The sequence below is a fragment of the Microcaecilia unicolor genome, chromosome 1 (genome assembly GCF_901765095.1).
Source record: "Microcaecilia unicolor chromosome 1, aMicUni1.1, whole genome shotgun sequence".
Taxonomy (NCBI): Eukaryota; Metazoa; Chordata; class Amphibia; order Gymnophiona; family Siphonopidae; genus Microcaecilia; species Microcaecilia unicolor.
Genome location: NC_044031.1, coordinates 416,578,721 through 416,605,805, shown reverse-complemented (window position 1 = coordinate 416,605,805; position 27,085 = coordinate 416,578,721). Strand labels below are relative to the sequence as shown.

The following is a 27,085-nucleotide window of genomic DNA, read 5'->3' as shown; positions in this document are numbered from 1 at the left end:
TATGATCCTTAAATGCAACACATTTGGAATTTTAAAAGAATTACACACTAATACCATGATCATATATTACTGAAAAACTAGCACATAAAGAAAAGTTGAATACTTATAACAGGTAATCTCTGAAGACAGCAGTTTGCAAGTGAGTCACAAAACAACAAACAGCTGGGGGTCTTCCAAACCTTTCCAGAAAATTCAAAAGCCTTTCACAGGCAATGAGTGACATTGGCCCCATCACTGTCTTCAATTTCTTGCATTTAGCTTAAACTGGGAGAGGAGGTAGAACAACTTAAAAAAGAATGCGGATGAAAGAAAAGGTGGGCACCTAACACAAATGTGTTTTGTCTGGAAACAAATAAGTTCACTTTAATCATGCATATGAGACTTTCTAGTTAAGGGCCATATTCAACTAAACAGGACAAAAACAATATTAAGAATCACCAGTGGGTGTTTTGTAAACTAAGATGACAACCCAAAATTAGAAAAGTCATTCCTAACAGGACCGTAGCTCGGATCTACCCCTCAAAAGGCTAAGGACAACAGATAGCCCCATCTTACTATCTCACTCGGAAGCCTTTAATAGACATTACTGGGAAGGTAAATGTATGGACTGAACTCCATATTGAAGTTTTGCAGATCTTCTCAACAGAAATAAATCTTACACTGATGAACAACGCCATAGTCGTAACATTAATAGAGTTGGTATGTCTTTCCATAACAAAAGCAAACACATTTTGGTACCCCATTAGAAATTAGAAGTGAATTGTTTTTATAACCTTCACTCTACTCCAAGCTGAATAGAATAACTTTCTTGCACTTGCTTTCTCGTCTTTTATGAATATGTTGCATATGGAAAAACATGAAAGACTAACAAAGTCTGATATCACCTTGGGTAAGAACAGAACTTAAATGACTCTACAGGCCAAAGTGATAATGACCAAAAAAGCAATATTCTAGATCAGACAGTGAAGCTCACCAAGTGACTAGAAATTCAAAAGGGTTTAATCAGATGAATCAGAATCACATTGATGTCCTATGAGGACTGAAAGGAAAATTAAATTGAAGTAAAATTCTGATAAACCTGACAATGGGTAGTTGTATAGAAATAATGCTTCCTTCTACAGCAATTGCCCTAACAGGCCTGCTTTTTAAGCCAGATTCTGAAAGATGCAGAAGGTGTTTACAAATATAAGACTTCCTGGCAGACTCTTATCAAATCTAGGATTTGATATACCCTACTGGGCAACTGTGAGGCATATTTTCAAAGTACTTAGCCTTCCAAAGTTCCATAGGTTTCTATGGAACTTTGGAAGGCTAAGTGCTTTGAAAATGAGCCTCTGTGTGACCATTTTATATCCCCTTAAGCATCCAGGTTGTGAGGAACACAGACTAATCTGCAGTGGAGAAATATTCCCAGATTTTACATGATCAAAGCTACAGAAGTTTACAATCAAATTGGGATTTTACTTTTCCTGAGGAAACCAAAGAAGTGTAAACCAAATCATTCATAGACAAAAGAAAGCTAAGATCATGGTTCCCTAGTCCCTTCAGAGTTTCATTAACAAATGGCCACCAGAGATATTATATACAGAAAACCTGTCCCCTAATGATGGAGATAAGCAAACAGATCTATTTCATGTGCACCACACTTAAGAAAAATCCTGTTAGTTACAAACTGATCCACGGCCATCTTTGAGGAGTAAAGGTGTTCCAAATAGTAACATAGTAAATGGCAGCAGAAAAACCTGTACAGTCCATCTAGTCTGCCCAACAAGGCGGCTAGAGTTGTACCTGCTATTCTACGCAGGTTAAAATCCTCTATGCCCTACTTAAAGTGTGAAGGTCATTGAAGTTTTGACTCTATCCTCTTTCAACATAGGGATCCTCTGTGTTTACCACCCTGCAACCTCAATTCATGTCCTCTAGTTCTACTGCTTCCCCATCTCTGAAAAAGATTTGTTTGTACATTAATACCTGTCAAGTATTAAAATCTCAATCAAATCTTCTCTATACTTCCTATCCTCTGAAGTATACATATTGAGGTCATTTGGCACAACCCCATATCATATTTGTCACCTTCCTCTGAATCGCTTCAAGCCCTTAGTGAACACAATATTCCAAGAACGTCCTCACCAATAACCTGTATAGAGGCATTAACACCTCCTTAATTTGGCTGGTTTTGCCTTTCTCTATGCAGCCTAGTATCCTTCTGGCTATGGCCACTCACTGCCTTGTCACACTGTTTTGCCACCTTGAGATCCTCAGACACTATCACCCCAAGGTCCCTCTTTCAGTACATGCATATCAACCTCTCATCCTCTGTCACATACAGTTCCTTTGGATTTCTACTTCCCAAGTGCATCACTCTACATTTCTTCATGTTAAACTGCAAAAATATTAAACTATTCCTCTAATTTTTGTAGATCACTTCTCATATTTTCCACTCACTCCAGTGTGTCCACTCTGTTGTAAATCTTCATGTCATCTGCATAAAGTCAAACTTTTCTTTCTAATCCTTCTGTACTGTCGCTCACAAATATATTTTGAGATATATTGATCCCAGTACCAATCCCTGAAGCACTTCACTACTCACCTTTCTTTCCTTCAAGTGAATTCCATTTTTTCACTACCCTCTGTCGTCTGTCAACCAGTTTTTAATCCAGTTTACCACTTTGAGTCCTAACTTCAGCCCACTCAGTTTATTCATAAGCCTCCTATGAGAAACCATATCAAAGGCTTTGCTGAAATCCAAATAGACTACATCTAATGTATGTCCTTGATTCAGTTCTCTGATCACCCAGTCAAAGAAATCAATCAGATTTGTTTGCCATTATTTTCCTTCTGTAAAACCATGTTGACTTGGACCTTACAAACCATTAGATTCTAGAAAGTTCACTATCCTTTCCTTCAGCAGCACCTCCATTACTTTTGCAACCACCAAATTGAGGCCTACCAACCATTAGTTTCACACCTCTTTCTGTGTTACAGCTTTTGAACAGGAACCACATCTCCAAGGATGTTTTAAAGAAATTTTTAAGATGTCCTGCCAGAACCTCTCTGAACTTCCTCAATATCCTGGAATGTATCTCATCTGGTCCTACAGTTTTGTCCACTGTCAGCTTTCCAACTTGTTCTTAAACACTTTCTTTTGCAAATGGTGCAACATACACAATGCACATTCTGCCAGGTTTGTGGATTTATGGATATCTCACGAGAAATAGCCCATTTCTATACTGATAGTTTCTTGACATAGGAGATTAGAATTTGGTTATCCTTGATATTTTCCAGGTAGAATATGATCATCTGAATGTCCACTGTGCTAAGACAATTTTGTTGGTCACCTGATTCCCGAAATCCTTTAAAGCATAAGTCCTGACCCCAGTCCTCGAGATACACCCAGCCAGTCAGGTTTTCAGGATACCCACAATGAATATACATGAGATAGATTTACATACAATGGAGGATGTACTTGTTAATTAATCTCATGCTTTTTCATTCTGGATTTCTTGAGAACCAGATGACTGGGTTGAGAATCCCTGCTTTAAAGCATTAAAAACTGTAGGTCATGGATCCTAGATGCTCTTTACTTCCCTTGCCAGTTTCTACCAAGAGATGGAATTCTACCAACTTCTACTGAGAAAGGAACTATATTTAGGCATCGATTATATAACATGGGAAAATTAGGTTCTTACCTTGGTAATTTTCTTTCCTTTAGTCATAGCAGATGAAGCCATTACGTATGGGTTATGTCCATCAACCAGCAGGGGAGATAGAGAGCACTCAAACTTTCACAGTGCCCTCTTGGCCAGCTAGCTCCACTGCCTCTTCAGTATTTGAAGCTTCCAAAGCAGTATGGCAAACCGCAATGGGAATCACAAGAGCTTTCCTCACAGCGAACGATGGCCCATCACAAGGGCATGAACTCATAAAGGAGGGAATGCACATCCTCCTGGAGGGAATAAACTCATACTCCTTATTGTATAAGTGGAGGGGAACACACGCGCCTCCTGGAGGAAATCACACATCCTCCCAACACACTGGAGGGAATGAACTCATCCTCCTATTTATAGAACTGGAGGGGAACACACGCGCCTCCTGGAGAGAATCAACACATTCTCCAAAAAAAAACATGCTGGAGGGAATGAACACATCCTCCTAAATTTAAACTGAACATGAATCCTGAAGATTGTTTTCCAACTTTCTCCCAAGGAAGGAACTTCAGGAAATTAGAACAGAACCTGAAAAACAGATTCACAGCATACAGACAATCATACAGGGAGGGCTCATGGCTTCATCTGCTATGACTAAAGGAAAGAAAATTACCAAGGTAAGAACCTAATTTTCCCTTCCTTGTCATCAAGCAGATGAAGCCATTACGTATGGGATGTAACAAAGCAATCCCTAGATAGGGTGGGAACAAGCCACACCGCGCGCTAGCACTTGTGCACCAAAACGCGCATCCCTCCTGGCAGCCACATCCAGCCTGTAATGTCGGGCAAAGGAGAGCTTAGAAGCCCATGTTGCTGCACTGCATATCTCTTGAAGAGAGAGTGCTCAAGTTTCAGCCCAAGAGGAAGAAATCGCTCTAGTAGAATGTGCCTTAAAGGCTACAGGCGGAGCCCTGCCGGCCAGCAGATAAGCTGAAAAGATAGTTTCTTTGAGCCAGCGGGCAATAGTGGCTTTAGACGCTGGAGACCCTCTGCGAGAACCGGATAGCAAAACAAACAGATGATCAGAAGTCCTGAAAGAGTTAGTAACTCGCAGATACTGCAGCAGAGTCCTGCACACATCCAAAGGTGCAGCTGTCCAAAAGATTCTGGAAACTCTTCCTCTGAAAAGAGGGCAAGAAAATAGGCTGGTTTAAGTGAAAGGCTGAAACCACCTTAGGCATAAAGGAAGGCACGGTCCGAACCGTGACTCCGGACTCTGAAAATTGCAGAAATGGGTCTCTACAGGACAGCGCCTGGAGCTCTGACACCCGTCTCGCCGAGGTAATGGCCACCAGAAAAACGGCCTTCAGTGTCAAGTCTTCTCCGATGCTCGCCGAAGCGGCTCAAAAGGAGATGCCTGCAGGGTTTTCAAAACTAGCCCCAGGTTCCAAGCTGGACAGGGTGCTCGCACTGGAGGTCGGAGCCGAAGCACCCCTCTAAGAAACCGTGCCACATCTGGGTGAGCAGCCAAAGACACGCCTTCCACCTTACCACGAAGGGAGGCCAACGCTGCCACCTGCACCCGCAGGGAATTATAGGCCAAGCCTTTTTGTACACCTTCCTGCAAAAAGTCCAGAATCGGCGAGACAGGAGCCCGCATTGGAACAATGGCTCTGGAAGCACATCAAGACTCAAACAGGCACCAAATCCTGGCATAAGCCACGGAAGTGGACCGCTTGCGGGCTTGCAGGAGAGTGGAAATAACTTTTATCCCTCAATTGCGCCCTCTCAATAGCCATGCCGTAAGACCAAAGCGGCCGGCGTCCTCCATGGCTACCGGTCCCTGAGTCAACAGGTTCGGTACCAGAGGTAACGGCAGAGGAGCCTCCAGGAGCATCTGTCGGAGGTCTGCATACCAAGGTCTCCTTGGCCAATCCGGGGCGATGAGGACCACTTCTCCTGGGTGCAGCCGAATCCGCAAGAGCAGGCGCCCTATCAAGGGCCATGGGGGAAACACATAAAGTAGACCCGGAGGCCAGGGTTGAGCCAAGGCATCCAACCCCGCCGAGCGAGGATCTCTCTGTCTGCTGAAGAAGCACGGGACTTTGGTATTGGCACTTGTCGCCATTAGATCCATCACGGGCTTGCCCCATTTGGCACAGATCTGCAGGAATACTTCGGCTGCCAGATTCCATTCTGCTGGATTGATCTGATGCCTGCTCAGATAATCGGCCTGCACATTGCTCTGACCTGCAATATGAGCTGCCGACAGACACTGAAGATGCAGCTCGGCCCAGTGGCAAATCAGTTCGGCCTGCGCGGCCACCGTTGTCGTGTTGTCCGACATCACTCTGACAGCCAATCCTTCCAGGGTCACTTGAAAGGCCAGAAGCGCCTGAAACACCGCTTTCAACTCTAGGCGGTTGATGGACCACTCCGACTCCTCGGGTGTCCATAGATCCTGGGCATGCTTCCCCTTGCAGTGTGCACCCCAGCCCTTCAGGCTGGCATCTGTTACCACTAGGCACCAAACGGGGAGCGTCAGCGGCATTCCTCGCCGAAGCATGCTGTCCAAGAGCCACCACTCCATGCTGAGACGGGCCGCAGGGAGCCAAGTAAGTCTGCATTGGTAATCCTGAGAAATAGGAGACCATCTCCGGAGTAGGGAATACTGTAGAGGTCTCAGGTGCGCTCTCGCCCAGGGTACCACTTCATCGTGGCTGTCATCGATCCCAGCAGCTGGACAATGTCCCAAGCTCGCGGGCGGGGCATCCTCAGGAGCAGACGGACCTGATTCTGAAGCTTGCACCGCCTTAGCTCGGGTAGGAACACATAGCTCGAGACTGTGTCGAACCTGGCCCCCAAAAACTCTAGAGATTGTGAAGGGGACAGGTGACTTTTGGCCATATTGACGACCCAGCCTAGAGATTGCAGTACTGAGACCACTCTGGCTGTAACTTGTAAGCTCTCTGTTGCAGAGTCTGCTCTGATGAGCCAGTCATCTAGGTACGGGTGAACCCTGATACCTTCTCACCTGAGAAAAGCAGCTACTACCACCATTACCTTCGAAAAGGTTCGGGGAGCTGTGGCGAGGCCAAAAGGCAAGGCCCTGAACTGGAAATGTTTTCCCAACACCGCAAACCTCAGAAACTTCTGGTGCGGGGGCCAAATCGGTATGTGCAAGTAAGCTTCTTTCAGGTCTAGAGACGTGAGAAACTCTCCTGGCTGAACCGCCGCAATGACGGAGCGCAGGGATTCCCTGTGGAAATGCCGCACTCTCAGGGACTTGTTCACTTCTTTTAAGTCCAGTATAGGGCGAAAGGACCCACCTTTTCGCGGCACCACAAAGTAGATGGAGTATCGGCCGCAGCCTTGCTCGGCGGGAGGCACTGGGGTCACTGCCCCTAACTGAATCAGACCTTGTAAAGTCTCCTCCACCGCCGCCCGTTTGACGGCAGAACCGCATCGGGACTCCACAAACACGTCTCTTACTGGGGCGTTGAATTCTATTCTGTATCCATCTCTGATCAGGTCCAGAACCCACTGATCTGAGGAAATCTTGGCCCACTCCTCGACAAAGAGGGAAAGCCATCCTCTGATGACAGGCATCGAGGAGAGGGCCGGTGCACCATCATTGAGAGGGTCGCCCCTAAACTCCTGGTCTTGAGCCACCGGCTGCAGAACGCTTGTCCGAGCGAAAGGAGTTCCTCTGCTGACCACGGGCACGTGAAGTGAACCCAGCAGAACGCTCCGGGCGGTACCTTCTAGCTTCACGGAAGTGAGGTCTGTATGAGGAGTGGACCGCCTGGCCCTTAGAGGAAGGCCTCTGCCTATCTTCGGGCAAGCGCTGGGGTTTTGGATCACCCAGGCCTTTCACAATTTTCTCTAACTCCTCACCAAATAGGAGAAGTCCTTGAAAAGGCAACTTCACCAACCTTTGCTTAGAGGCCATGTCCGCTGCCCAGTGTCGTAGCCACAGACGACGGTGAGCCGCCACTGCTACTGCCATTTGTTTAGCTGAAGCTCTGACAAGGTCATAAAGGGCATCAGCCAGAAAGGACAAGGCCACCTCCATCCGCGGAGCCACATCCAAGAAGGGCTCCGCTCCATCTTCGGGCTGAGCCACTGCCTGTTGCAGCCAAGCTAGGCAGGCTCTCACAGCATAACAGCTGCATGCAGACGCCCGAACAGTGAGACCTGCAATTTCAAAGGACCGTTTCAACGCTGTTTCCAGCCTACGGTCTTGAACATCCTTCAGGGCAACACCTCCTTCAACAGGGAGGGTAGTTCTCTTTGTCACCGCAGTGACTAGGGCATCCACTGTAGGCATTTGAAAACGAGCCATATGTCCCTCACGCAGAGGGTATAACTGCCCCATAGCCCTGGAAACTCTCAAGGTCCCTCGGGGTCAGCCCACTGAGCCGAAACAAGCTCTAGGATGGAGTCATGCAAAGGGAAGGCCCGAGCAGCTTTCTTGGTACTAGCCATCCTGGGATTACCCGAGGAGGCCATGCCACTGTCAGGATCTTCAATCGAGAGGGCCTGCAAGGTATCTGAAATAAGCGCTGGCAGCTCATCACGGTGGAAAATCCTCACCGCAGAGGGATCATCCAGATCCTGTGGTAAATCCGAACCTGACTCTGGTTCCTCAGACCAAGAACGTCTGTCAGAGTTCTCCGAATCCTCACACCCCGACCACGGGGGGGAAAAAGGTGCACCACAATCTGAAGGGGAATTAACCCTTCTGCGCTTATCTTTAGGCCAAGCATCCGGGAAAAAAGCCTCACTGGGCAGTCCCAGGCCAGAATCCATCAGGGGGGCAATCAGAGGAGCCTCAGGCGACCCTTGAGGAAGGGCTCTTTTCATCATGTATGCTTTATGCAGCAAAAGCACAAAATCCGGGGAGAAAATCTCACCCTGGGCACCCAAATCCTGTCCGGTGCTAGCCACTCCTGAAATAACCTCATCTCGAGGTGCCCCACCCGGCTCAGGTCTCTCCGTGTCCACGGAGGCCGCGCCATGCGGTGTAAGCAAAATGGCGCCCGCTGCCAGCTCAGAGCGGGAAGAAACATCGCTCGCCATGCTCAGGCCGGCTCCTACACCAATACAGCACGACTTACAGAGCCCTGCTGCTGATTTGCGCTTGCCACAAGTGGAACAGCGCTTTACATTGTCCGCAGCCATCGCCGAAAAACGGCGGTAAAATCCAAAATGGCGGTTTCACGCCAAAATCGCCCCGATCGCGGGCCCACCCCATGAGGAGTTGGAAAACACTCTTACCTCAAAGGATCTAGTGTACATCTACGATCCTGCTGAAAATCAGGTCAAAAACCTCTGTTCCAGCGTCTCTGCGTTTAAAAACGCGACACAACTTTTTTTTTTTTTTTTTAAGCTGTGAGGAAAGCAGAGGTATTGAAGACTCCGGAGGCTCAGATGAGTGGGAAAGGCAGGGAAAGGGCGAACCTAATGCCTGCATCCACTGTTGGTGGGTAAGGACAGGGAAAGCAAGGCAATATGTCCACATCCACAGAGGTATGGGTAAGGCAGGGAAAGGGCTAACCTATGTGCCTTTAAAGTGAAGCTGCTATAGCCTCCAACACCCCGGTTAACAACTGGCAAGCCAGGAACCACCTCCCGGCAGATTTTTCTGGAGCTCGAACAAGCTGCAGCCACCCTGCTAAGGGAGATAGAGAATACTGAAGAGGCAGTGGAGCTAGCTGGCCAAGAGGGCACTGTGAAAGTTTGAGTGCTCTCTATCTCCCCTGCTGGTTGATGGACATAACCCATACGTAATGACAAGGAAGCATAGTTTTTTTAGGTGCCATATATAAAATCCCCCCTAATACTTTGTATCTGCATTTAAGAGGAGTATAAAGGCAGATTTTAGAAAGGATATACAAGTGGGGATGTCTCAAGTTCAGCTAGTATTTCAGAACAGGATCTGTCGACATAGAATCTATTCTAAAATACACAGATTATGTACCAGTTACATGCAGCAGAAGCATCCACTATATAACCATAAAAATCTAAAAGTATCAAAGAGGTTGAAACAGCCACTTAAACAAAGCAGGACTTGATGTTACAGAACTTGAGGTTACAGAAAAGGCAGCTTAGAACCTGTGTCTCAGCAACCAAACTGCTCAGCAACATCTTTATGCAGATATCAAAACCACAGCAACATTTGTAATAAAGTTTGTGATGGTCAGCTATGGATACCTTCTGTTAACAATTAGATTCAAATTTGAAGCCATCTTCAACACGGTGGGTAAAACTGACAAAGTGAAATGAAAACAACTTTCTCCACTTGAAGAAAGGAGAAAAAAATTTGACTGGGTGAGTGTGCTGAAGAAAAAAAAAAGGAAAAGAAACAACCTGCAGTCCAGTTGAGGCAAGTTTGCAAAAATAGATAACTAAATAGACATAGATACATACCTATAAAATAAAATAAATTAGAGAGAAAAACATCAAGTTTTTAAAAATATCAAAACACAAAAACTGAAATATCTGAGGTCTGGTAGAAAAACCAGAAAGAATAGTGACAACTTCCAAAGACGTCTGCAGTGCAACAAGAAGAGGGCATATTTACATTTTTGGCAGACAAAAACAAAGCAAAGGGAAGCATGGGGCTACTTTAGCACAGGAATTACTACACACAGCCAATAAAACACATTTGTCCTTTCCAGACCCAAGGAACCCAGGCTTCAAATCCTGCTTCTCCCACAAATTCTCTTTTTTACCTGGAGGAAGTCACTTCACCCTCCACTGCCTTAGATGCAACTTAGATTGTAAGCCCATTTGGGAAAGAAAATAAACTTGTGCACCTGATTACAACTTGCCTTGAGCTCAAATTTTGGAAAGCCAAGTAATTAACTTTAAAATCAAAATTCAAAAACACAGTGCATACACATGCAATCAATCTCTGCCCCAGAAATGTAACAACTTGAATAAATACATGAAGAACAAGATCTGAATTTCACAGTGAGGGTTAGTAATTTAAGCAGCCTTTATTCTAACTATTCAGCTACTCCTTTTCTCACTTTTCTGACAGTGTGTACTCTCTGCCTCAAAACTTCACACCACAACACAAATGGTCTGTCTATAAGGTGCCATGAACTGCTGCCAAAATTTATTTAAAATGTCACTTTTCTTCTCACCTAGGCTTCCAAATAAAATTCCTTTTTTTTTTAAATACCCAACTCCTAAAACAAAAGAAGTACTAAATTATTCTATTTCGATAACCTAGTTTTTATAAATGGCAACTATACAGTGCAATATGAATATTTTCTCTACTTCACATTTTTACATTTTGCAGCAGTATCTCTTTTGTTACAACCATTGTTATATTCCAGTATATTTACTACACTGCAAAGATTCAAAACATCTATTGCCAAAAGATGATATTTTGAGGTCTTTCATTTTCGCCAAGTCAGATACTAAATCATAAGGGACAATTATCAGCAAATTCTCTCCGACAACCCCTAAGCCTACTGAGATAATGCAGCTGACAAACTCTGATGTGCCATGCCCGTACACATTATGTTCATAAAGTGTGTACATCTGGGTATCCTTTGAAGCAATCCAGCAAACAGCCAATCATTTATTCCACTCTAATTAGCACACATGTAAATCCTCACCAATCAAGTCATTCAGTGGTTTACCATTGTGGCAGCCATACAGCAAGCTGGCAGGACATGCGAACAAAATATAATAAACACCTACTGGATTTGATTTGAACCTGCCATCACACCAAAGCACCCATCACCCACCCCCATCCTGACTGTAACCAGCTCTTCCCTTCAAAATCCATCATCAAACTACTGAAGAAAGGTCATCATACAGATTTTGCTAGTTGGCCAAAATGCTTTGATTTCTTACAGACTTTAGGAAAATACCTGAGGCAACACCCTTCTCATAGTTTACACTAGCTATCCCAGGAAAAATCAGAACTAGCTTTAAGCATGTTAACAAAGAAGTATGTTCCATATTAATACTTTATATTTGGTCATAATGCTGAGATATAATCGACATCTGTTAAACATAATTTTTATTCTCAGAGAAATGCATTGGCTTCCATGCATACTCTCATTTTAAAATAAACCACACATACCAGTACATTTACTATGGTTTGATACAGTTAAAACAGAGAACTGTGTTCCCAAAAGACATGATTGTCTACTTAAACACATACATACGCATAAGGCATATTTCAAGACCATTTACTCATGTAAATAGTGATTGAACCATGTCCTGTATAACTGCCCTAGTCTGCCCAGTGATCAGCAAACATGGTTTCCACTGCACACATACTTTTAGCCAACCTAAAAAGAAGGGCTCTCCTAGGATTAGTTATGTCACAAGAATAAAACAGTTTGCATACATTTCATTCTCAAAGAAATAGTAGGTACAAAAGACATGGATGGTTTCTCTTTGAAAAATGGTTGAAAATCATTCAAGCTAGGTATACATTTGATAAATACAATCTATTTGAAATTATTTCCAAATGGATACACTACAGATTGCCAGAACAGCAGCAAATGTTTTCCTTGCTATTTCAGATGAGATGTGCTGGATCCTTGCCCAAACCCTACCCAATGGAGTAACATGAAACCATGTCACTTCCATCCTGAAGCCCTTACCTTCAAGACAAATGTTGGCCTAGGTATGCCTACTATGCAGTACTACAAAGTAGCATGTCCCTTTAAGTATTCTTAAACAGCCATTTTGAGGCCTTGCTCTGTGGACCTAGTGTTGTTCAAGGCCAAGGCGTGGACGCTGTTCAAAAATACCATCCTGGAGGTCTAGGCCATACATATTCCGCGAATTAGAAAAGAAAGACGGAACTCCAAAAGACAGCCGGCCTGGTTGAAAAGTGAGGTGAAGGAAGCTATTAGGGCTAAAAGAAACGCCTTCAGAAAATGGAAGAAGGAACCGTCTGAAAATAACAAGAAGCAGCATAAGGAGTGTCAAAGCAAATGCAAGGTGCAGATAAAGAAGGCCAAGAGGGATTACGAAAAAAAGATAGCATTAGAGGCAACAAAACATAGTAAAAAAATTTTTCAGTATATTAAAAGCAGGAAGCCGGCAAAAGAATCGGTTGGGCCGCTGGATGACCGAGGGGTAAAAGGGGCGATCAAGGAGACAAAGATGTAGCGGAGAGACTGAATGAATTCTTTGCTTCGGTCTTCACCGAGGAAGATTTGGGTGGGATACCGGTGTCGGAAATGGTATTTCAAGCAGACGAGTCGGAGAAACTTACTGACTTCACGGTAACCTGGAGGACGTAATGGGCAGTTCGGCAAACTGAAGAGTAGCAAATCTCCTGGACCGGATGGTATTCATCCTAGAGTACTGATAGAACTGAAAAATGAGCTTGCGGAGCTACTGCTAGTGATATGCAACTTATCCTTAAAATCGAGCGTGGTACCGGAAGATTGGAGGGTGGCCAATGTATCGCCCATTTTTAAAAAAGGCTCCAGGGGAGATCCAGGAAATTATAGACCGGTGAGTCTGACGTCGGTGCCGGGGAAAATGGTAGAGGCTATTATTAAAAACAAAATTACAGAGCACATCCGAGGACATGGATTACTGAGACCGAGTCAGCATGGCTTTTGTGTGGGGAAATCTTGTCTGACCAATTTACTTCAATTCTTTGAAGGAGTAAACAAACATGTGGACAAAGGGGAGCCGGTTGATATTGTGTATCTGGATTTTCAAAAGGCGTTTGACACGGTACCTCATGAAAAGCTACAGAGGAAATTGGAGGGTCATGGGATAGGAGGAAATGTCCTATTGTGGATTAAAAACTGGTTGAAGGATAGGAAACAGAGAGTGGGGTTAAATGGGCAGTATTCACAATGGAGAAGGGTAGTTAGTGGGGTTCCTCAGGGGTCTGTGCTAGGACCGCTGCTTTTTAATATATTTATAAATGATTTAGAGATGGGAGTAACTAGCGAGATAATTAAATTTGCTGATGACACAAAGTTATTCAAAGTCGTTAACTCGCGACAGGATTGTGAAAAATTACAAGAGGACCTTACGAGACTGGGAGACTGGGCGGCTAAATGGCAGATGACGTTTAATGTGAGCAAGTGCAAGGTGATGCATGTGGGAAAAAAGAACCCGAATTATAGCTACGTCATGCAAGGTTCCACGTTAGGAGTTACGGACCAAGAAGGGATCTGGGTGTCATCGTCGATAACACACTGAAACCTTCTGCTCAGTGTGCTGCTGCGGCTAGGAAAGCGAATAGAATGTTGGGTATTATTAGGAAAGGTATGGAAAACAGGTGTGAGGATGTTATAATGCCGTTGTATCGCTCCAAGGTGCGACCGCACCTTGAGTATTGTGTTCAATTCTGGTCGCCGCATCTCAAGAAAGATATAGTAGAATTGGAAAAGGTGCAGCGAAGGGCGACTAAAATGATAGCGGGGATGGGACGACTTCCCTATGAAGAAAGACTAAGGAGGCTAGGGCTATTCAGCTTAGAGAAGAGACGGCTGAGGGGAGACATGATAGAGGAATATAAAATAATGAGTGGAGTGGAACAGGTGGATGTGAAGCGTCTGTTCACGCTTTCCAAAAATACTAGGACTAGGGGGCATGCGATTAAACTACAATGTAGTAAATTTAAAACAAATCGAAGAATCTGACAAGAAACCCAAGCTGGGATGTGGGCAGCCACTGAGAAAGGGCTCCTATGGGAAGAAGAGAAAATAGAGTGCAGACCCATAGGGCTGGTTAAAGGAGTTTAATCATCATTAGCTTTAGGGCTAAGGGTAAGTTGAGCACTTAACATTGCAAGTATCTAAAACAATATCCAAGAAAAAGCATAATACAAATGAAACAAAAAAGGCACAAAAAAAAAAAAAAAAACAACTGGGAAAAGAATTCAGTATAGGTGCAAAACTGAAAACAAGAAGAGGGCAACAGACACAGCAAGGTCCAAGGCTGGAACCATGAACAGGAATATAAACAATGACCCAGTGCTGAGCCAAACCAGAGGCAAGGCAGAACATCTCCCCCCCCCCCCCCCCCCCCCCCGGATCTCTCAGATGGATCCAACAGGACAAACTGAAACAAGAGCAAAATAGACAAGACACAGGAAAGCCTTCAGAGCACAGAGGTAGCCCAAAACAAAAGACATTAGAGAATACCCCCAACCCAAAACAAACACAAGGAAGGGGATAGCGCCTCCTAAGAGAGCAAGGCACATGCCCCACACAACACAGGTCTAACAATGCTGTGTCTTACTGTCAGGACTCTCAAGGCTAAACCTGGATTCATGAGCCCTTGGACCACTGCCGAGGAGCGGCAGCGGCAGGCAAGACCCCCCAACCAGCATTGGGCTAGCACACCAGCAAGGCAGGGACTGCAGACGCAGACAAGCAAGCTGGAACACACAGACTGGAACACACTGGACTGGAACTAGGCTTCACCTACACTTGACTGCCGTTCCCCAGGGGTTGAGCCCCTGGGTGCAGGCAGCCGGCAGGACTTAGAGGAAAGCTGGTACTGGAGCAAGCCGGCTGGAACACCAAGAAACTCACACTAGAAAAGATTCTTAAACAAGCTTGGCCAAAACAGGGTTCAGGATAGGAATCAGGATTTCCAAACAGGCTTGGCTGGAAGGAAACTAAAAGCAAGCAGGGCATACACAAGCAGGAGGGGAACTGAAGCTGAAGACAACTAGCCACAAACAGAGGAAGAACGGATACTATACAGGGTAAAGGACTTTAAGACAAGCTTGACTAACCAGGGTAGGGCAGAAGCCCAAGGTGAACAGGGAACCAAATAAGACAGACTAGACAGGACACAAAGCTAGGCTACACAGACAAGAACTAGGGCAATGACTGAAAGCTGCCAAGCAGCCACTAAGAAAGACATACATACAAGCAATAAAGCTAGACTAAAAGCAGAACCTAGCAGACAAACAAACAGAGAACACAAAGGCTAAATTACACACAGGCACCAAGATCTAAACACAGAACAGGACAAGGCTAAAGTACACACAGGCACCAAGAAATAAGCACAGAACAGAACAAGGCAAGAGTGCAACTGCACACCGGTTACCTCGAGACCCTTGGCAATGCAAAGGCCCTGCTGAAAGGGCCAGGTGCCTAATAAAGGCAATCAGCAGCTGAGGCTCAGCTGCAGGAATCTCAAGGCAGCTAAGGGTGAGGCTAGCTGCCAAACTTCCAACCAAGTCTGGAGGGCTAGAATATCTGGACCGGACTGGAATGAAAGTCTGGAATGTGTAGGGAGACAGCAAGACAGTCTATGGCAGCCACCGGTTCTGGCAACCAGAGGGAGAGGTGAGCACAGCCAAGGAAAATAGTCACCATCGTGACACTTACAGGATCATGTTTCATTTATTCTGGAGAGACTCCTTTGGCATTCCATCTAGTTATGTATTAGATTTTAGACCTTCGTGCTGATTCAGAGGACCTAGTTATCAGGGTGCGTTCTACTTGAGGAACCTGTTGATGAATTCTGCAATCTGAACAGCTGAACTTCAGGTGAGACTGGCATCTATGAGGAGCTACTTGATGTTTTAGAAAGGCAGCAAAAACCTTATTTTCAGGCTTTCAATTGACTGAAGGCGACTCTGTAATGGGATCATACAGTTATGCACAACTATAACATTTACTCACAGATATTTATACCAGCCATTCACATGGCATAAGAAGCCACATCTAAATGTTGGCATGTAAATGCCAACCTGTACTAGTATTCTATAACAGCAATTATGAACTTAGGACTAGATTCTATATACAATGCCTAAAACAAATTGGCGATGAAATGAAATACACGTACTCCTAAATTTAGGTGTACTTTATAAAATATGCTTAAATTTCCATGCGGTTTACAGAACATGCTGAGCACCCATCTGTGTGATTAAATTTAGTTGTGGGCAGTTACGCTGAGTAAAACTTGGCATAAATGCTGACATCTACATTATGCACAGACCAGGTGTATTTTATAACCACATGCATAGATTTTATTAACACCCACAACCACCCATTCCATGCCCCCTTTGTGTGACTTAGAATTTACACATATCACATTATAGAATATGCTTAGATAGTTCTGTGCATAAATTCTAATTAATGCCAATTAGTGTCAATAATTGCTGAAGTGGCAATTATCTGCGCTGATTGGCTTAACCAATTAGGTTATGCACATTGTTATGTAATATGCTTCGCGATTTCCATGCGGAAATTTCAGTGCGATATATAGAATCAGGGGGTTAATTTCTGATATATAATTTGTTTTTAGTGCTCAGCATCATGGTTCTTAACTTTATGTGACCTGTTGGCAATAAGGTTTAGTGTATAAAGGACAGAGATGTTGAAGCAGCAGTTTTCTCATCTTCTGTTGGTGCATTCCATCTAAATTTCAAATCCCAGAAAATGTGGCAGACCACACTCTCGGAGGAAATACCTGGACTAGTAGAGGGGATTTTCAAATCTTTAGTATGCAAAGCAAAGAGCTTCATACATGATTGCACAATCTTTATGAAGAGGTTAAAGAATACCAAATAGCTAGCACCTAACATTTTCTTCTTCACAACAGATGCTGAATCACTATGCAGCGAACATGGCATAAATACATATTAGAAATTTCTATAGCTATCCATCCTACACCACCAATAGAGACTAGAATCTATTACAAGTCTAATTAGATTCACCTGACCCCAAGCACTTCAGTTTCAATAATGACATCAAAGGTATATATTATTCAGTTCAAAAAAATGTAAAGAAGGATGCTACAGTGGTGAAACAGGCCAGAAGCTGACAAGAAAAATAAACCTACTCAGAAATGAAACTATACATCAAGGAGAAGAACAAGGCTACAACTCTGTAGGGGAATATTTTTCAAGATCGGATCACTGCATTAATGATCCTATGATCAGGATACTAAAAGGTAAATTCAGAACAATCCCGGAGCATAAGATTTTGGAAGTAAATATGATCAACACATCAGAACTGACTAAATAGGACTTAACAAAGATTTGGGATTTCTTAACTCACTATCAAAAGTAAGTGCACTGCTTATCATCTTACCATTCTAACAACTCCAACCTACCCTTTCACACCATTTATCATGTATCATCAGTAAAAATACCAGTAAGTAAATAATATCTAAGCAGTATTCAATATAAAAAATAATTAATTATAAGAAGGGGTAAACATGCAGACAATAAACAGTCATGACAGAAGGCCTAGGCTGCAAAGTCAAATTCAACAAACAAAAAAAATTATGTAGTCTCTGAGGCCTAGACAGTTAAAAAATCATATCTAAGACAGCATATCAGACAGCATTGCTAGAAATCTTCAGCACTAGCAGACATTCCACCTCTAAAGTAAGAGAAATGTATATCCTTTGGGATGCTAAATTAAAGAAGTATGTTTTGAGTGAGGTTTAGAATTTATAGAATGATGGTTCAAGATGAAGATGGATATTCAAGAGCAGATTGCTACCAAGGATAGGGACCAACACATTAATGGTGTCTGAAGACGCTGCGCTAGCGGCTCCCGGTATGGCAATGCCAACAAAGCCCATTCACTTTGAATAGGCTCTGTTGGCACTGCCGCACTGAGTCTGCTAGTGCAACTTGATAAAAGAAGCCCTAAAACAGGAATGCCTGGTATCATCTAAAAAGGTCTGTCGATATGAAGGGATTTACTATTACATTTGGAATAGTGGAGTAGACAGCCCTAGCAGGGAGGCAGGGGATAAGATGACATTTAAAAAATGGGGGCAGACCAAAATAAAAAAAACTTGCTGAAGAATAGAAATAATTTTAAAAGGGAAACAGTAAGAAATAGGCAGCCAATGTTCTTGATATAAAACAGGGCTTATCTAGAGATGGGAATAACTAGTGAGGTAATTCAATCTGCCGATGACACAAAGTTATTCAAAGTTGTAAAATCACAAGAGGACTGTGAAAAATTGCAAGAGGACCTTATGAGACTGGGCATCCAAATGGCAGATGATGTTTAATATGAGCAAGTGCAAAGTGATGCATGTAGGAAAGAGGAACCCAAACTATAGCTATGTCATGCAAAGTTCCATATTAGGAATCACCGCCCAGGAAATGGATCTAAATGTCATTGTTGATGATACATTGAAATCCTCTGCTCAGTGTGCAGCGGCAGCTAAGAAAGCAAGTAGAATGTTAAGAATTATTAAGAAAAGAATGGATAACAAAAATGAGAATATCATGCCTTTGTATCACTCCGTGGTGCAACTGCACCATGAATACTATGGCAATTCTGGTCACCGCAACTCAGAAAAACATTGCGGAATTAGAAAAGGTATAGAGAAGGGCGATGAAAATGATAAAGAGGATGGGATGACTTCCCTATGAGGAAAGACTAAAGAGGCTAGGGCTCTTCACATTGGAAAAGTGAAGTCTGAGGGGAGATATGATAGAGATCTATAAAATGCTGAGTGGAGTAGAACAGGTAGACGTGAATTTCTTATTTACTCTTTCCAAAAATACTAGGACTAAGGAGCACAAAATGAAGCTACTATGAAGTAAATTTAAAACAAACCAGAGGAAATATTTCTTCCTTCAATGTGTAATTAAACTCTGGAATTTGTTGCCAGAGAATGTGGTAAAAGCAGTGAGCTTAGCAGGGTTTAAAAGATGTTTGAATAATTTCCTAAAAGTCCATAAGCCATTATTGAGATGGACTTCTGTGCCAGAGCTGGTGGTTGGGAGGCGGGGCTGGTGGTTGGGAGGCGGGGATAGTGCTAGGCAGACTTATACGGTCTGTGCCCTGAAAAAGACAGGTACAAATCAAGGTAAGGTATACACAAAAAATGGCACATGTGAGTTTATCTTGTTGGGCAGACTGGATGGACCGTGCAGGTCTTTTTCTGCCGTCATCTACTATGTTTCTATGACTTGGGAAAATCCACTGCTTATTTCTAGGATAAGCAGCATAGAATCTGTTTTACTGTTTTGGGATCTTGGATTGGTCACTGTTGGAAACCGGATAGTGGGGGCTTGATGAACCTTCGATCTGTCCCAGAATGGCAACACTTATATTCTTAAAATTTTTTCCACCACAAAGAAATTTTACAACAGTGTTTTGAATTACCTGTAGTCTCCATATTTGAGAAAGGCAAATCCCTTGCAGTACTGAACTGGAATTGTTGAGGTTTGAAAGAACTAAGGAATGCAAAAGAAGACACAATGTTTGATTGCTAAGGAATGAATTGCTCTTAGCTGCCAAAGGGTGAAAAATTAACATTTAATACAGCAAAGATATAAAAGCCCATAGACAAAGTGCTATCTAGAATAACTCTAAGAACACTTACTGAACTTTGGGGTTGGATCTGAATACCATCTAACAACAGGGAATATGGAAGAGGAGTACAACCCTTCTTAGGCAAGTGGTACAGCAGTAACAGATTCTAAAACTACTACCAAACGAATGCCATCTGCGTAGATGAAGGTGGTGAGATCAAGAGATCGTATAAGAGCCAGAGGTGCCAGGAAAATATTATAAAGAGTTAGACCAAGGATAGAGCCTTATGGTATTCCACAGATAAGACTACTGATTTGAGGTTGACTGACACCATTGATTCCTAGTTTCTAAACAGGAACAAAACTACTGTAAACAGATCTAGAAATAAGAAGCTGTCATGTATGTGAATGTTTCCTTGTCTGGGCTCACCTCACCCTCTGGTGGCCAGAACCGGTGGCTGCTATGGACTGTCACATGTTCCAGATTTCAGCCCAATCCGGTCCAGATCTTCCGACTGCCAGATTTGCTTTTCTTGTTTGTACCTGAACAGCACCCGTAGTTGCCTTGTGACTCCTGCAGTGAACTTCAGCTGCTGATTGGGCTTTATTAGCCATCTGGAAACTTCTGTGTTTGCCTTTGCATTGTCTAAGGTCCCTGGCATGTGGGTGTGCTCTGTGCACTTCTGCCTAGTCCAGTTCTAGTCTGAGTTTCTTGCCTGTTTCTAGTTTGTGTGTAGTTAGCTTTGGTTTTATTGCTTTGTTCCTAGTCTTTGTTTCTGGTCTGCATTTCCTTGTCTTGTGTCTGTGTTCCTTTTTAGTGGCTGCTTGGCAGCTTTCAGTCCTGACTCTCACCTGTCTGTGTTTCTGTTTTAGTGGCTGCCTGGCAGCTTTTAGTCCTGACTCTGTTGTGTTTCCTGTTGGTATCCAGTTCCTGCCCTGTCCTGTAAGTCCTGCCAGCCGCCTGCACCCAGGGGCTCAACTCCTGGGGAACGGTGGTCAAGCGCAGGTGAAGTCTAGCTGTTGCTGCTCTGCCTATCTCAGCTTGTTTGCCTCTGCTGCAACTCCAGTCCGGGGTTCCAGTCCTGTTCTGCCTTGCCTCTGGTTTGGGGGTGGTTTTGCCTGCCACTGCCGCTCCACGGCAGTGGTCCAAGGGCTCACAAACCCTGTGCTTCCGTGAGAAGCCTGACAGAAGCTTGGAAAGCCTGTTTAGAAAATGGAATGACTTACAAGGACAAACATGGTGTATGGTGTGAGATCAAGGGATAAAAGCAAAACTCCCCCCCCCCCCCCATGAAAACCTTTCCATATTTAGCCAACCAAAGCCAAGAGAATATGCTTGGTGCCATTATGGGGGCAGAAAGTAGCCTGTCAAGGGTGTTACCCATTAGTGTGAACAATTACCCATATAAGTGTGTTAGCCATATAAGTAAACAATTGAGAGGGAACGATTTTTTTCAACAACATTTGAGATAAACAGTAGATTGGAAACTGGCCAATAATTCAATAGTTCTGGGGGATCAACTTTTGCATCCTTTAATTGAGGATAATAGCTTCCTTCCAGTCTAAGGCAAAAATACCCTCTCTAAGTCTAGTACATAATATCATAGAGATAAAGTAAAGAAGGAAGAAGCTGCTTACAAATGAAATGTGGGAATGGGGTCCATAACTGAGGAGGAATTGCCAAGATCTTTTTCTTTACTTCAGGACCTAAAGGAAGTTTAAACTGAGAAAGCTCACTAGAAGACACAAAAGCTCCTGACGAGGTGGTGTCAGGGGAAGTCTTAAGAGTTTCAGCTGGCACTACGAGAAGCACATATATAACAGTTTTCTCTGAGTCAGCAATAGTGATACTGTTTGAAGAGAAGGCCCATGGGAACAGCCTGTAAGATGAACAATTTTATAGTGTCTAGAGGCAATAATGTCCCAAGTTATCAATGAACAAATGTAATCCTTCTTAGACAGAGTAATGGATGACCTATAGAAGTGCTCAGCTTGCTTATAGGCTGCTAAAGCATCTGGTGAATGATATTTCCTTCAGAGTCACTTATGATGATGCAACTTTTATGTAAACTTAGATCTGAATGGTATGAAGGATAAGATAATCTATGATTAGTAAAAGAATGAGCATAAAGCGGGGCTAATTCTCCTAGGCCAGAGTAGAGAATAGTGTTCTGCAAACAAACATACTTGCATAGACAAAGGGAGAGAGACAAAATGACTTGGAAAGAGGGTGCAATGGGATAGAAAAGTGTTTATTTGTTACATTTGTACCCCACATTTTCCCACCTATATGCAGGCTCAATGTGGCATACATGGTAACGGAGAGGTGTTGATAGACTCCGGAGTAAAACAAATACAAATGGTTAAGTTGAGGTAGGGACCACATGAAAGAACATGTGGTGGGACCATAAAGAGGATAGCAAGAACAGATGAGATTGTTTGGTGATCAGTACGGACTGTGGTGTTATAGTGTTGCGGAGTTCAGAATTAAAAGTCCTTAAGTTTCTAGATTTCAGGGGGAGGAAGCAAGAAATGAGTGTGTATAGGAGCTTTTGAATGCCAGATAAAGGCAATTAATGAATGATTGAATGAGACCAGCAAAACCTGGGAAACATTTATTCCCTTGGTGTCCTGATCCTGAGTGATGACGAGGTCCAGCGTTGACCTACACAGTGAGATGGGAACAGAACATGTTTGATAAGGCCAGAAACATGAATAAATGGTTGAAAATCTACTACTAGAGGGCGATGAGAATTAGTCATATGCAGATTAAAGGCACCAAGGACAATAATAGGAAAGTTTTCCATCAAATGCTGAGAAAACAGATTGAGCAGTTTGCACAGAAGAGCAATAGGAGGGAACTGATTGATACACAAGACAGAAGTCTAATAAATGAGAGCCCTTTAATCTCAAGGATGGAAATTCTACTTCTGAAGATGAAAATTTTCCTAAAAGCGTTATAGAGACTGACCTGGCATATATAACTATTTAGCCCCCACCCTTTTTATGAGAGTGATTTAAAAATAGGTGGCAATAGCCGAGAGGGCAGGCCTTAATTAAATTTAAAAGAAAAAAAATATCAGTGTCTATAAGCCAGGCAAAAAGGGATAGATTCTACACATGGTGCTCAAAATTACACATGCAAATTTGGGTGTGCACCCAATTTGAGAACAGGGCAAAAACCAAAGCAGACCAGGAGTGCAGGAAAATCTTTTACTGGAATAGGCCCGACATGGCCACATTTCACCAATTAGGCTGCATCAGGGGTTTTACAATACACAAGCCAGAAATAAACATCCTGTTTATCCTAGCTAATACACTTGCATCCAAGACTGCAGTCAGCAGCTCTTGCAGAACAAAACAACAGAGCTGGAACAGAGCAACAGCTAAAATTAGGCTCTTAAGAACCAATTATTGGTGTTACTGGGCAAAACTTTGGATTTACCTGCGCACCTTGCTAAGTGCCATTCTATAAAGATAGGTGGGTAAATCTTTTAGTGTGCAAGTAAAAAGGGGGCATGGCTATGGGAGGGGCATGGGCGGATTGGGGCATTCACTAGAGATACGAACAATATTATGGAATTTGGGGGATGCATACCTAATTTAGGGCCAGATGCACTAAACCTAATGAGCCAATGAGTCAATAACGAGCCATTAACGAGCAAGTAGTAAACCCTGGCATGCACTAAAAGCCATTTTACGACAACGGTAGCAGCTAACGAAAACGGAATGCTGATGAGCAAATTGTGTAGAAACCCTATTGTAATGAGATGCACTAAGCTTTTCCGATTGCCTTAACGCTGGAAACTCTAACAAGAGGTCTGTACCTCTTGTTGGGGCTGCGCAGGATTGAAAACTGATAAAAAAAACTGCTATAAAAGTCATTCCGCCCCCCCCCCCCCCCGCCGCAATAATAAAAACAAAAGTGCAGTTGAGGTCGACCATCGAAAAAAGCCGTCCGTTTTCGCCGCCATTCACCTCTGCAATAATAAAAACAAAAGTGCAGTTGAGGCCGGCCATTGAAAAAAGCCGTCCGTTTTCGCCGTCATTCACCTCTGCAATAATAAAAAACGTCTTTTTTGGCCATGCTTCACTCAGCTAAGAGACCTGGAAGTCTCTGAGCCAATCACAGCGCTTTAGTGGGATTTTTTTTTCAATTTATAAGTAATTTTCAAATTTTACAAGAAAACTCGAACAGAAAGATACAACACCTCATTAATGAGGAATAAAAGTTCTCATACAACAAAATCAAAATATATAACTAGTACAAATCCAACTAATCCTTTTTATATATCTCACAAAGAACTAAAGAAATATTCAAACAAGAGAATCATATCTAAAGTCACAATTAGTAGAGGGCAAGGAACAATTCAAAGAAATATTGTTACCAAAAACAAAATGAGCAGAAAGCCCAGTCCAAGCTAATTATACTTTATGGAGTAGATGTAGTAAGTACATAACGATCAACTTAGAGTCCAAAAAGGTCACTAAATGTATCGGATCAAAGAAAAAATACTTAACTGACTGAATTTTAATCAGACACTTGCATGGGAAATTAAGCCAAAATACGCCTCCTAGCTGCAAAACACATAGACATAATTTCAGGAAAGCTTGACGTCTCCTCTGGGTTTGTCTGGAGACATCAGGAAAAACTCTAATCTTATAATTAAGAAATAAATCTTGTCTATGATGAAAACACATCTTCAAAATCCAATCACAGTCTACACAGCACAAAGACTACAATCAAAGTAGCAGCCTGGATTCCAATGGTTTCATCCTCTATTATCTGTGTCAAATTCAAATTATAAAAAGATATTTCAGACCCCTCTGTTATCACTTGACCCACAGTTTTCTTTATATAGGGCAACAAATAATATATTCTAGATACAGGTGGGTATGATTGTTCTGGTATTTTCAATATTTCATCAAGGTAACTTAATAAAACGTAATGTCTTCAAATCTTTGCTGGTTCTCCAAATTTTCTGTTTTCCTTTGTAATACTAAATTCTCTTTAAATCAATGCACTCTCCTGAAGTTTCCCCAATATCAATTTTAATAGATGAACCAAAAATCTCCAAACTCTGTACCTTCAACTCCGAATCTGCTACTTTACCAGGAAGTAATTTGGTTTGAGTCACTAAAGTTGAAATTTTAGTTGAAAAAGAAGTCTCCAGACTCAAAAGGGCATCCCATATCGATTCCAATGTTATCACACCCTGTTTTACAAGTAATGATGACAAACACTAAATATTCCTATTGCTTCTCTCAAATGCCTCCTTCACCTTTGCTCCAGAAACTCCGACGGGATCTCTAGCTGCACTGCTTCCTTGTGTTGCTATACTCTTTTGTTCATTGCTTTGGTCTACCCCTGCTCCCGAGACACGCAAATCCAACTCAGGGCTCACTGACCCGGGAAGACCTCCAAACAAAACTGCCAGCATCGTCGGAGAACTCCGAATTTCCATGCCGAATGAGATGTCTGCCTCAAGCGGAGGGAGCAGTTCACCTCCCGCTGCTCCAATCTGCAGCGAGGATGCCTGCTCTGGCATCGAGCTTGGGACCAAGAAGCGATCCATCGGTCCCACCAAAGGTCCAACAGTAACCGCAGGGTAAGTTCTCTGTTTCCCCCTTCGTTTTGGCATCAAATCAAGGAAAAACTTTTCTCAATGTAAAATTCTCAAGGTAAGGATGGGAGACAGGAGCAATCAACGGCACTTCCCACCAGGACACGATCTTGCCCCCACTATGCTTTAGTTTTTAAAGATACAACTGAAATAAGGCTGTCTAAAATTCCAGTTTTACCAAACTTAGCATTGCTCTTCTAAATAGAAGTGTCATTTCTCTTTCATCTACTTCTTGGACACACAAGTTACTTCTTTGGGGAGAGCAAGGACTTTGGTAAGTGCCAATATAACCTGTCATAACAGGTTAAATAGAAAAGCACACAAAGTCAAACCAACTCTTAAAATTATCATTTGATGTAATCTAAATGTAAAAGACTTAGGGGCCTTTTTACAAAAGTAAAGGAGGGCCTACATGCATATAGTGTATGCCAAATTGGCACTACCGCCCAGCTAGCTCGTGAGTCAGGTGGTAATTCCGATTTGGCACACACCAAATCCTGTGGTAGCAATTTTCTATTTTCTACCGCAGGCCAGTTACCCAGCGGTAAACAGCAGTTGGCACGTGCTACATGCTTACCACACAGGTAGCATGTGAGACCTTACCGCTAACTCAATGAGTGGCGGTAAGGTCTCAGGCTGAAAATAGACGCATGCTGGTTTCAATTTTAGCGCACATCCATTTCCCAGCCCATTAAAAAAGGTCCTTTTTCCTAGACGCAGTAGAAAATGGCCCAGTGTGCGCCCAAAAGATGTGCTCGCACTACCGCAGGCCACTTTTTACCACGGTTTAGTAAAAGGACCCCTAATAATCTAAGAAAATCTGTATTTAAAAAAACTGATGAAATTGTTGGCCAGTCTTCTCATCCTTTTAAATTAATGAAAAGAAATACTGATAAGTTAAATACATAATTTCCTAAAAATATTCCAGAATTACTTCCAAAGTATTACCACTCCAACAATGCCTAAGCAGTAAAATGAAAGAAAAATCTTCACTATGGGACTCATTTTCAAAACAGAAAAACATCCAAAAAAAAGGCACAAAGCGGTAGATGGATGTTTTTTCACAACGTAGAATTCATATCGTCATTTTCACAAAAATGCTCAAATCTCAAAGGGGAATGCTGGAGGCATGTTTTGGGCCAGACTAGGGCAGGCTTACAAGTTGGATGTTTTTCTTTGATAACTGAACATTCTAAAAACATCCAGAGCAAAAACTAGGATGTTTTTGGCTAGGCCTGCTTCAATAATGATTAAGTGCCAAAAAGGTGTCCAAACTGACCAAATGACCACTGGAGGGATAAAAGCATGGCCCCTCCCCCTTAATCTCCAGTGGTCACTGACCCCCTCCAACCCCTCTAAGAGGTGAAAGTGACAGTGCTTACCAGGCTGTATGACACCTGCAGATATAATGGCCATTCCTCTTTGAGCAGCAAGCACATACCTAGATAGCCTAGTGATTGGTGCAGTGGACCAACCCAGGCCGATATCCCACTCTAAAGGGTACACTTGTGGTGGAAAGTGTGAGCGCCCCAAAAAACACAAATACCTACTGAACT

General features: G+C 43.0%; 1 protein-coding gene and 1 long non-coding RNA gene across 2 annotated transcripts in view; both read right to left on the bottom strand.

Moving 5' to 3' along the window:
• Positions 1 to 27,085, bottom strand: part of ZNF407 (zinc finger protein 407) — a 918,238-nt gene that overhangs the window by 674,343 nt on the left and 216,810 nt on the right.
• LOC115475750 lies at positions 2,632 to 23,541 on the bottom strand. Its single transcript, XR_003943091.1, has 3 exons — positions 23,530 to 23,541; positions 10,369 to 10,375; positions 2,632 to 2,733 (listed from the first exon to the last, which is right to left on the bottom strand). It is a non-coding gene; the product is annotated as an uncharacterized LOC115475750 (long non-coding RNA).